This window comes from Scyliorhinus torazame, chromosome 2 (assembly GCF_047496885.1).
Source record: "Scyliorhinus torazame isolate Kashiwa2021f chromosome 2, sScyTor2.1, whole genome shotgun sequence".
Lineage (NCBI taxonomy): Eukaryota > Metazoa > Chordata > Chondrichthyes > Carcharhiniformes > Scyliorhinidae > Scyliorhinus > Scyliorhinus torazame.
In genome coordinates this window covers 345,372,504-345,385,058 of record NC_092708.1, presented here as the reverse complement: position 1 = coordinate 345,385,058, position 12,555 = coordinate 345,372,504, and positions in this window count along the sequence as shown.

The window sequence follows — 12,555 nt, the reverse complement described above, 5'->3', positions numbered from 1 at the left end:
TAACAGGTCTCCAATCAAGTCAGCATAGTGTCAACCCACAGTTGAACATGTATAATAGTTTAGATGTTAAATAAAATCGTGTTGCATCTTATCAAGCGGCTCATTCATAAAACAGCTGACAGGGTCTCCGTGTCCACAGCAGCATTGGCGGTCTGTCTCTTGCTACACTGCATCAAGTGCAGTCCACATCGACCCAGCCTACCCTACACATCATGGTACCAGTGAGTAATGCTGAAAATTGACAGACCTACCTTGAGTGAATCAGCGTTGACCAGCAAACAGCCATCCAGTGACATGGAAAACGTCCGTCCTCCTCCGCAGCTCCGCATCGTCGGCAACCTCGGTGCAAATTGGAAGATCTTCAAACAAAAGTTCCAACTCTATCTAGAAGCCCCTGACCTCGAGGCCGCATCGGACGCCAGGAAGATCGCACTATTCCTCTCCACAGCCATGGACCACGCCATCCACCTGTACAACTCCCTTACATTCGCTGAAGGCGAAGACAAGATGAAATTTAAAACAGTCCTACTGAAGTTCGACAGCCACTGCGACATTGAGGTGAATGAGAGCTTTGAATGGTACAATTTCCAGCAGAGGCTTCAGGGTAAGGATGAACCTTTTCAATCCTTTCTGACCCATCTCCGCATTCTCGCGCAGTCATGTAACTATGACTCGACCACTGATTCCATGATCCGGGATCAGATCATTTTCGGGGTCCACTCCGATTCCCTCCACCACCAGCTCCTGAAAGTCAAGCAGCTCACCCTCACCATCGCCATCGAAACGTACGTTCTCCACGAACATGCTAACAATCGGTACTCCCACATCAGGGCGGCAGAAACGGCAAAGCTAACCTCCTACGAGGCGGAAAGGGGGCAGGCCATCGCACAAATGCAGGGCCTAAGTATCGACGAGAGTGGCCATTCCGCGCGCTTTTCCCAGACCCCTGCACATGCGCACCCCGACCGAGGGGACGGCGAGACCGACGACCAGACTGCGCAGGTGTGTATGTCGTTCGACCACACTGCGCATGCGCGATGGCGCACGGAACGCGCTGACGTTGGCATCATGGCGTGTCCGAATTGTGGCTCCGCCCATTTAAAGCGGCAATGTCTGGCAAAATCACGACGGTGTCTACAGTGTGGCAAGCTTGGCCACTACGCAGCCCTTTGCAGATCTGCTCCACTGCCCAGCATCCAGCGATCCCAGCCGCGCGCAGAAGCGTCCGTTCAATACAGCAGGCCATGCCAGTCTCCGACCCGACAGCCCAACAGATCCTGATGCTGCGTGCCTCAAATCTCCATACCGGGTGGGCATCATTACGAAGCATGCGCTGCCTTTCTCCAAAACAGCGAAGCACCTCCCGATCCTCAGCGTGGATCCCGACGACGAGTGGTGTGCTGTCCTCACAGTCAACAAGGCTCGCATCCGGTTCAAACTGGACACTGGCGCATCGGCGAACCTCATCTCCAAATCCGATCTCGACACCATCCGCGTCAGACCAAGCATTCTTCCACCGGCCTGCCAGCTCCTTGACTACAATGGCAATGCCATAGCTGCCAGTGGCTCATGCCAACTCGGTGTTTCCAATAAGTCATTTAAAGCGTGTGGTAGTATGCATTAGGGTCATGTGGGACTGTGAAGCCGTGATGTCATTGGCTGACAGATCCCAGGTCCTGGTTGGCTGTTGACCTCTAGCTCCGCCCTGAAGGCGGAGTATAAGAACCAGGAGTTCTCCCCCGCAGGCCAGTCTGTTACTGAACTGCGGGGAACAAGTCACGCTTAATAAAGCCTCATCGACTTCATCTCTATTCGTCTCTCGTGAGTCTTTGTGCGCTACAATTTATTAAGCGTGCTTAAAGGACTATGGAGCTCAGGATCATCCTGGAATGCCTGAGGATCAGCCCCCACGCAGTGAACTCAGCAGCAGTTTTCAAACACTGGCAGACTTGTTTCGAGGCCTACCTCAGAACGGCCCCCGGCCGGGTCACAGAAGACCAGAAACTACAGGTCCTGCACTCGAGGGTAAGCCCGGAAATGTTCCCTCTCATCGAAGACGCAGAGGATTTCCAGACGGCGTTCGCAGCACTAAACCAGTGAACCAGATCTACGCACGCTACCAACTCGCAACGAGACGGCAAAGTCCCGGAGAATCGCTGGACGAATTCTACGCCGCGCTGCTAATTTTGGGATGGGCCTGCAGCTGCCCGCCGGTAAACGCGATTGAACACATGGACATGTTGATGCGCGATGCTTTTGTTGCAGGTATGAACTCTCCCCAAATCCGCCAAAGACTTTTGGAAAAAGAGTCGCTGGGACTCTCAGAGGCACGGGCCCTTGCAGCCTCCCTGGATGTAGCCGCGCGAAACGCCCGCGCGGCGGCCCCGACCGCGCGGCCGCCCCTTGGGCTCCGTGGACCCCCGTCGCGACAAACCCCACCCCACAGGCTTGCGCGGTTCAGACTCCACCAAGTCGTCCAGGGGGAGCCCGCTGCTATTTCTGCGGCCAGGCGAAACACCCCCGGCAGCGCTGCCCGGCCCGCGCAGCAATTTGCAAGAGCTGCGGGAAAAAGGGCCATTTCGCGGCTGTGTGCCGGTCCCGGGAGGTCGCCGCTGTCCCAGGAGAAGAAGCAGTCCTGCGCGTTTCTAACGCTCCCCAACCCCCCCAGTGCCCTATGTACGACCCGCAAGCGCAGCAATTTTGGGTCCCGGCCACCGCTGTCCCCGGAGAACAAGGAGTCCTGCGCGTTTCAAATGCTCACCAACCCCCCCAGCGCCCCATGTGCGACCCGCAGGCGCCGCCATTTTGGGTCCCGGCCACCACGAGGGGAGGAGGGGCGCTGCCATCTTGGGACACCCCAGCCCTGTGCGACGCATGGGGGCGGCCATTTTGTCCACCCCCGCCGCCATCTTGTGACCCCCCAGCCATGTGCGATGCATGGTGGCGGCCATTTTGTTCACCCCCGCCGCCATCTTGGACGGCAACAACGGACCCCAGTGTCGACAGCTCCACGGGGTTCGAGGAAGACGCTCAAGCACTACGATCACGTCTGGCCTCAATGACGCTGGACCAAGCAGGGCCCCGGACGCTCCAGACGACGACAACAACGGTGCTGATCAACGGACACGAGACACCATGCCTGCTCGACTCCGGGAGCACAGAAAGCTTCATCCACCCCGACACGGTAAGACGCTGTTTTTTGACCATCCGTCCCAGTGCGCAAAAGATTTCCCTAGCTGCAGGATCCCACTCCGTACAGATTAAAGGCTTCTGCATAGTAACCCTAACGGTGCAAGGGAGGGAGTTTAAAAACTACAGGCTCTACGTCCTTCCCCAACTCTGCGCGCCCACATTACTGGGATTAGACTTCCAGTGCAATCTGCAGAGCCTAACCTTCCAATTCGGCGGCCCAATACCCCCACTCACTATCTGCGGCCTCGCAACCCTCAAGGTTGAGCCCCCATCCTTGTTTGCAAACCTCACCCCGGATTGCAAACCCGTCGCCACTAGGAGCAGACGGTACAGCGCCCAGGACCGGACATTCATTCGGTCCGAAGTCCAGCGGCTACTGAAGGAAGGCATAATCCAGGCCAGTAATAGTCCCTGGAGAGCACAGGTGGTAGTAGTAAAGACAGGGGAGAAGCAAAGGATGGTCATAGACTATAGCCAGACCATCAACAGGTACACACAACTAGATGCGTACCCTCTCCCCCGCATATCCGACATGGTCAATCGGATTGCCCAATATAAGGTCTTCTCCACCGTGGACCTCAAGTCCGCCTACCATCAGCTCCCCATCCGCCCAAGAGACCGCAAGTACACAGCCTTCGAGGCAGACGGGCGATTATACCACTTCCTAAGGGTCCCATTTGGCGTCACAAACGGGGTCTCGGTCTTCCAACGAGAGATGGACCAAATGGTTGATCAACACGGGTTGCAGGCCACGTTCCCGTATCTCGACAACGTAACCATCTGCGGCCACGATCAGCAGGACCACGACGCCAACCTCCAAAAATTCCTCCAGACCGCTAAAGCCTTGAACCTCACATACAACGAGGACAAGTGCGTTTTCAGCACAAACCGGCTAGCCATCTTGGGATATGTAGTGCGCAATGGGATAATAGGCCCCAACCCCGAACGCATGCGCCCCCTCATGGAATTTCCCCTCCCTCACTGCTCAAAAGCCCTAAAACGCTGCCTGGGGTTCTTTTCATATTACGCCCAGTGGGTCCCCCAGTACGCAGACAAGGCCCGCCCCCTAACACAGACCACGACCTTCCCTCTGTCGACAGAGGCTTGCCAGGCCTTCAGCCGCATCAAAGCGGATATCGCAAAGGCCACGATGCGCGCCATCGACAAGTCCCTCCCCTTCCAGGTCGAGAGCGACGCCTCCGATGTAGCTCTAGCGGCCACCCTTAACCAAGCGGGCAGACCCGTGGCCTTTTTCTCCCGAACCCTCCACGCTTCAGAAATCCGCCACTCCTCAGTGGAAAAGGAAGCCCAAGCCATAGTGGAAGCTGTGCGACATTGGAGGCATTACCTGGCCGGCAGGAGATTCACTCTCCTCACGGACCAACGGTCGGTAGCCTTCATGTTCGATAATGCACAGCGGGGCAAAATTAAAAACGACAAGATCTTAAGGTGGAGGATCGAGCTCTCCACCTTCAACTATGAGATCCTGTACCGTCCCGGAAAGCTGAACGAGCCGTCCGATGCCCTATCCCGCGGCACGTGCCAACGCACAAATTAACCGCCTCCAAACCCTCCACGAGGACCTCTGCCACCCGGGGGTCACTCGCTTCTACCACTTTATAAAGTCCCGCAACCTCCCCTACTCTGTGGAGGAGGTCCGTACAGTCACAAGGAACTGCCACATCTGCGCAGAGTGCAAACAGCACTTTTTCAGGCCGGATGGTGCGCACCTGATCAAGGCTTCCCGTCCCTTTGAACGCCTTAGTCTGGATTTCAAAGGGCCCCTCCCTTCCACCGACCGCAACACATACTTCCTGAATGTGGTGGACGAGTACTCCCGTTTTCCCTTCGCCATCCCCTGCCCTGACATTACAGCGGCCACAGTCATTAAAGCCCTTAACACCATATTCACACTGTTCGGTTGCCGCGCATACGTCCACAGCGACAGGGGGTCCTCCTTCATGAGTGACGAGCTGCGCCAGTTCCTGTTCAGCAACGGTATAGCCTCAAGCAGGACGACCAGCTACAACCCCCGGGGGAACGGGCAAGTAGAGAGGGAGAACGGCACGGTCTGGAAGACCGTCCTACTGGCCCTACGGTCCAGGGACCTCCCAGTTTCACGGTGGCAGGAGGTCCTCCCGGACGCTCTCCACTCCATCCGGTCGCTACTGTGTACTAGCACTAACCAAACGCCTCATGAGCGCCTCCTTGTCTTCCCCAGGAAGTCCTCCTCTGGAACGTCGCTGCCGACCTGGCTGGCGGCCCCAGGACCCATCTTGCTCCGAAAACATGTGCGGGCGCACAAGTCGGACCCGTTGGTCGAGAGGGTGCACCTCCTCCACGCGAACCCGCAGTACGCTTACGTGGAGTACCCCGACGGCCGACAGGACACGGTCTCCCTGTGAGATCTGGCGCCCGCCGGCAACACGCACACCCCCCCGACACCAATCACCCCCTCCCTGCCACCGGCGCACCCCGCCACCGCCCCCTTCCCGGGAGGATCGGTCCTCCTCCCAGGTCCGACCAGAAGTGAAGCTGAAGCAGAAACCGTAAGGCTCCCGGAGATGACAACACGGGAACAAGCACCACCACCGGGGCCGAGGCGATCGACAAGGACGACCAGACCGCCCGACCGACTCGTGGCATGGATGTAACACTACAATGTTGTGGACTTTAACGAGAACTTTTTTCTTTTCCCCCTTACGACTACTGTAAATAGTGCAAAACAAAAAAAAAACCCTGTACATACTGTGATGACATGCAAAGGTTTTCCTCCCAGGACCAGCCTTGTAAACCCTTACCACCATGCGAAGCACCACCACGCCGGGTTCATTTTTAACAAGGGGTGAATGTGGTAGTATGCATTAGGGGTCATGTGGGACTGTGAAGCCGTGATGTCATTGGCTGACAGATCCCGGGTCCTGGTTGGCTGTTGACCTCTAGCTCCACCCTGAAGGCGGAGTATAAGAACCAGGAGTTCTCCCCCGCAGGCCAGTCTTACTGAACTGCGGGGAACAAGTCACGCTTAATAAAGCCTCATCGACTTCATCTCTATTCGTCTCTCGTGAGTCTTTGTGCGCTACAAAGCGACACTGCGATTTGAGATCGTGGGACCTGACAGAGCATCCCTGCTCGGTGCTCGGGCCTGCAAACTCCTGAACTTGGTTCAGCGAGTCCACACCATGTCATCCTCACAGGCGACAGCCTCACCTGATGAGAACTTCCAGGCTGAAATTGATGATATCATCACGCAGTACCGCAGCGTGTTCGACGGAATGGGCACACTCCCATACTGATACAAAATCCTGCTCAAACCGAACGCCACCCCTGTGATCCACGCACCACGTCGGGTGCCGGCACCCCTCAAGGACCGCCTCAAGCAGCAGTTCCAGAACCTCCAGGACCAGGGCATCATATCAAAGGTCACAGAACCCACGGACTGGTTCAGCTCCATGGTCTGCGTCAAGAATCGTCAGGGGAGCTTCGAATCTTCATCCACCCCAAGGATTTAAACCGCAACATCATGAGGGAACATTACCCGATACCAAAACGAGAGGAGTTGACCAGCGAGATGCTCATGCCAAACTCTTTACAAAGCTGGAAGCCTCCAAGGGGTTATGGCAAATACAGCTGGATGCATCCAGTCGCAAGCTGTGCACATTCAATACCCCGTTTGGTCGCTACTGCTGCAACCGGATGCCTTTTGGCATCATCTCTGCCTCACAGGTATTTCACCGCATCATGGAACAGATGATGGAGGGTATCGAGGGGGTGCGCGTGTATGTTGACAATGTCATAATCTGGTCCACAACTCCTCAAGAATACATCGATCGCCTCAAGCAGGTATTCCACAGAATCCATGAGCATGGCCTCCGACTCAACAGAGCCAAGTGCTCATTCATTCAAACAGAAATCAAATTCCTTGGTGACCACATCTCGCAGCAAGGCGTGCGGCTAGATGCTGACAAGGTCTCGGCGATCAATGCCATGAAGACCCCTGAGGACAAGAAGGCGGTCCTCCGCTTTCTAAGGATGGTCAACTTCCTCGGGAAGTTCATTCCCAACATGGCGGCACACACCACAGCCCTCCGCCATCTCGTCAAAACGTTGACGGAATTCCAGTGGCTGCCCGCTCATGAGAACGAATGGCATGAGCTGAGGGCAAAACTCACCACAGCCCCGGTTCAAGCGTTCTTCGACCCTACCAAAGAGACCAAAATATCCAGACGCGAGCCAGGATGGTATTGGGGCGGTGCTCCTCCAACAGGATGACTCCTCCTCATGGGTCCCAGATGAGTATGCCTCCAGAGCCATGACACCCACTGAGCAATGGTACGCTCAGATCGAGAAGGAATGCCTGGGCCTCCTAACGGGAAATGACAAATTTCACGACTATGTATATGGCCTCCAAAAATTCACGGTTGAGACGGACCACAGGCTACTAGTCCACATAATCCAGAAGGATTTGAATGACATGGCGCCTCGGTTACAACAAATCCTTCTCAAGCTATGCCGCTATGACTTTGAACTTGTCTACACGCCAGGCAAAGAACTCATTGTTGCAGATGCCCTTTCCAGGTCTATCACCACACCGTGTGAACAAACTGACTCAACTGTCTGCCAAATCGATGCGCAGGTGCAATTGTATGCCTCCAACCTTCCGGCCACTGATGAGAGGATCATCCAAATTCGTGAGGAAACGGCCAAGGATCCTCTGCTACAGCGTGTGATGCAGCACTTCACGAATGGCTGGCAGAAGGGACAGTGTCCCCAGTTTTACAACATCAAGGACGGCCTGACGGTGGTGGATGGAACCCTCATGAAGCTCGATATGGTTGTGATTCCGGAGAGCATGCGAGCTATGGTGCTCGGCCAACTCCATGAGGGTCACCTGGGGGGTCGAGAAATGTCGACGCAGAGCTCGTGAGGCAGTCTATTGGCCGGGCATCAGCCAGGACGTTGCCAACACGGTCCTCAACTGCCCCACATGTCAGAAATTTCAGGCAGCTCAACCCAAAGAAACTCTGCAGCAACATGAGATAGTGACCTCCCCATGTGTCGACCTTTTCCACGCCAAGGGGCGTGACCATGTCCTCCTGGTCGACTACTTCTTCAATTACCCTGAAGTGGTGAAACTGTCCGACCTCACGTCGAAGGCGGTGATTAAAGCATGCAAAGAAACATTTGCCAGGCATGGGATACCGCTCACGGTGATGAGTGACAACGGTCCCTGTTTTTACAGCCAGGAATGGTCTGATTTTGCCCGCCTATACAACTTTCGTCACGTAACCTCCGGCCCCCACTACCCGCAGTCAAACGGGAAGGCCGATAAAGGGGTCCATATTGTCAAGAGATTACTATGCAAGGCTGCAGACTCAGGCTCTGACTTCAACCTGGCGCTGTTGGCATACAGAGCATCCCCCCTGTCCACTGGGTTGTCTCCTGCGCAGATGCTCATGAATCGCACTCTGTGAACCACAGTTCCAGCCATCCATGTTCCAGACCTTGACCACCTCACGGTCATACAAAAGATGCAGCAGTCTCGGGCCCATCAGAAATCAGCATACGACGCTCATGCCACGGATCTCCCCGAGCTGGTCCCAACTGATCGTGTTCGTGTGCAGTTGCCTGACGGCAGCTGGTCCGCCACAGCTGTGGTGGTCAAGCAAGTGGCCCCGAGATTGTTCCTCGTCCGCATGGCTGATGGCTCCTTCCCACGACACAACAGATGGGCGCAGCGCAGAGTTCCATGCCTGCCACCTATCCATGATGTCCCGCCTCACACAATGCTTCCTCCGGACGTGCCCTACCATGAGGCCACCGATCTACCAGCAATCCTGCCGACCTCTGTGACCACCACATTGGCGGCGGTCCCGCCTATCCAAGTGCAGGTGGCCCCTGATTCACCCTTGAGGTGGTCAACCAGAATTCGTCGCCCGCCGCAGAGACTAAACCTATAGACTGAACTTTTGCACAACTGTGTTACCTTATCGTTTTGACCTCTGTAAATATCGTTGTTACCGTTTCATCTGCCCTATATCTGCACTAGCGACACCTTCCTGTGTACATAAGGTCATTTTAGTACATTCTGTATATAGTCACGCACATATGCAAATCCACACGCACATGCACCTTAATATTTATTATCTCAACACACACAATACAGAACAAAAAAAAAAGGGGGGGGGAGATGTCATAATATACATCTATGTATACAATGGAGTGCAGACAGGCAGTGACTGCACACAGGATGACCATTAAGCACACAGAACAGAGCAGCCAATCACCAGACAGGACACGACCACTATAAAGCCAGAGGGCACCAGTTTTCCAGCTCTCTCGGGACCCAGCCTCTGAGACAGTCAGAGTTAGTGAGCTGGCCAGCGCAAACACCATGTGGTAGCTAGTAAGTCTGGTTAGGCTAGTGTCAGGTCTCCAGTCAAGTCAGCATAGTGTCAACCCACAGTTGAACGTGTATAATAGTTTAGATGTTAAATAAAATCGTGTTGCATCTTATCAAGTGTTGGAGGTCTGACTCTCGCTACATTGCATCAAGTGCAGTCCACATCGACTCAGCCTACCCAACACATCAGGTGGCACAGTGGTTAGCACTGCTGCCTCACGGCACTGAGGATCCGGGTTCGATCCCGGCTCTGGGTCACTGCCCGTGTGAAGTTTGCACATTCTCCTCGTGTTTGCTTGGGCTTCGGCCCCACAACCCAAAAATGTGCAGGGTAGGTGGATTGGCCATGCTAAATTGCCCTTTAATTGGAAAAAATGAATTGAGTACTCTAAATTTAAAAAAGTAGAGTAAAAGAGATAATCAAGAGGGGAAACGGGGAAAATATATAGGAAACAGAATGGGAAGTGCAGTTAGAAAGAGAGAGAAGCTGGGGAAAATTATTAAGTATGAGTACAGGAGAACATGGCAGAGTGAAGAAGAGATCAAGGAAGTCTAACAACAACACACTTACATAGTACATTTAATGTAATGAAATGTCCCAAGGCACTTCACAGGAGCATCATAAAACAAAATATGACACAGAGCCACATAAGAAGATATTAGGTCAGGTAAACACAAACTTGGTCAAAAAGGTAGGTTTATGAAGTTTCTTACTTAATAATGGAAATATTATGGAGTATAGGGAGTGGATGGAAAAGAGACAAAATATGAGAGAAACTTGTCAAACCTACTGGTGAAATGCTGGGGTAGCAGAAATGGTAGAGCAAAGCAAGGTGTACCATTGTGGAGAATGAGATTGAAATGAATGAAGTGAGTAGGAGCAGTAGAGAATACAGACTGGAAAGGAGTCACAAAGATGTCTGTGTGGTGATATGCCTGTACAATATTATAGATAGTTAAGATCCGGTGATCCTCAGATGGCTATAAGACGTACATGAGGACAGTCGTGCACAGGGGTAGTTCCAGGGGACTATAAAAAAACTCCATGATAACTTGCTCTGTATCAGATCGTTACCTTACCATGTGTGATTTAATAAAGATCCTGGTTTGGGCAAGTCACAAGTAGGCTTATATTAACACTGCAAAGACGTTACTGTGAAAATCCCCTAGTTGCCACACTCTGTCACCTGTTTGGGCACATTGAGAATTCAGAATGTCCAATTCACCTAACAACACGTCTTTCGGAACTGGTGGGAGGAAACCGGAGCATTCGGAGGAAACCCACACTGACACGGGGAGAACATCAAACCTGGGTCCCTGGCGCTGCGAAGCAACTAACCTCTGCGCTATGGTGTTTATATAGAGTCCTTACAAACTACAGCAAACAAAATGCTTGACTGATTTGGTTGTCCTCCGAGAAGCTGCTCACACATTTCAACCCTGAAAAACCACTTCTCCTCACATGCAACGCTTTCCCTAAAAGCTTGGGGCTGCTCTTGCACACCGGATGCCCGATGGGTCAGAGCAGCCGATCGCTTTTGAGTCTCGCACATTTGCCGGCGTTGAGCGTAACTATGCCCAGATCCAGAAGAAGGGCCTGGTTGTTGTGTTCAGAGTATGGAGATTCCACCAGTACATCTACGGCCACACGTTCACTGTATATATATATGGAACACAAGCCCCTGCTTCGGCTGTTCAAAGAAGATCGGGTGATTCCCCCGTTTGTTTCCGCCAGGTTCAGCGGTGGGTGTTATTGTTGGCGGCTTACAAGTAAACATTGGAACACCGCCTGTGCACATAGATCCTGCATGCCAATGCCTTGAGCCACCTGCCCCTCTTTACCATGCCACAGATATCATAGCGGCCCTCCACTTCAAGGACTCCTTGCTGGTCATGTCTGCTCGCATCAAAGAGTGGACTCAGACGGTCAAACAGTTATCCCGGGTCCGGCACATGGTGCAGTACGGAGCCCAATGCAGACTCTGCCCGACGACCTGCGGGCTTATACGCCGATGCTCCTGGAGCTTAGCTTGGAAGACGGCATTTTGTTATGGGGTCACAGGTGGTGTTCCAGAAAGCGGTCGTTCACCATTGCTGCAGGACCTCCACAATGGACTCCCAGGGGTATTCAAGATGAAGATGCTCGCCCGCAGCTACATTTGGTGGCCTGGGTTAGATTCTGACTTTGAAAAGGTGGACCAGCGCTGCAGCCCTTGCCAGGAGATCCAGAAAGCCCCACCTGCTGCTCCAATGCATCCTTGGGCATGGCCTAGGAAACCGTGGTGCCATTCCACATAGACTTCACCAGCCCATTCTAGGGGCAACGTCCATCGTCATGGTGATGCCCACTCAAAGTGTCTTCAAGTCCACAAGGTGCAGACCGTGGTCACGAAGGCGACCGTGGACCGGCTGAGGCACATGTTCAGCACCCATGGCATCCCCAAAGTTTTGGTGTCCGATAATGGTGCAGCCTTCACCAGCAGGGAGTTTGAGTTATTCGTGACCTTGAAGGACACCCGGCACATGGGCACTGCCCCATATCACCCGGCCTCGAACGGGTTGGCTGAACAGGCGGACCAAACCTTCAACCGGGCCATGAAGAAGCTGACCACACGGCTGACCCGGTTCCTTGCCAGTTATTGGACGGCCCCTCAAGCCACCATGAGAGTGGCACCAGCGGAGTTGCTGGTGGGACATCGTCTCAGGATATGCCTCAACCTCATCATCCTGGACATTGGTGCACGGATCCGGCATCGATAAGATCGCTAAGAGACGGACGCTGGTCGGCGCACGCAGCTGCACAACTTAAAGCCAGGGGACGCCGTCTATGTTTGGAATCTTGGTGCTGCGCCAGTTGGATCCCGGGCGTGGTGCTCAGGGCAACTGACCCAATCTTCTATTAGGTCCAGGCCACCGCACACAGGAATCTCTGGAGCTGGCTCAAGACCCGCCAGTCTAGG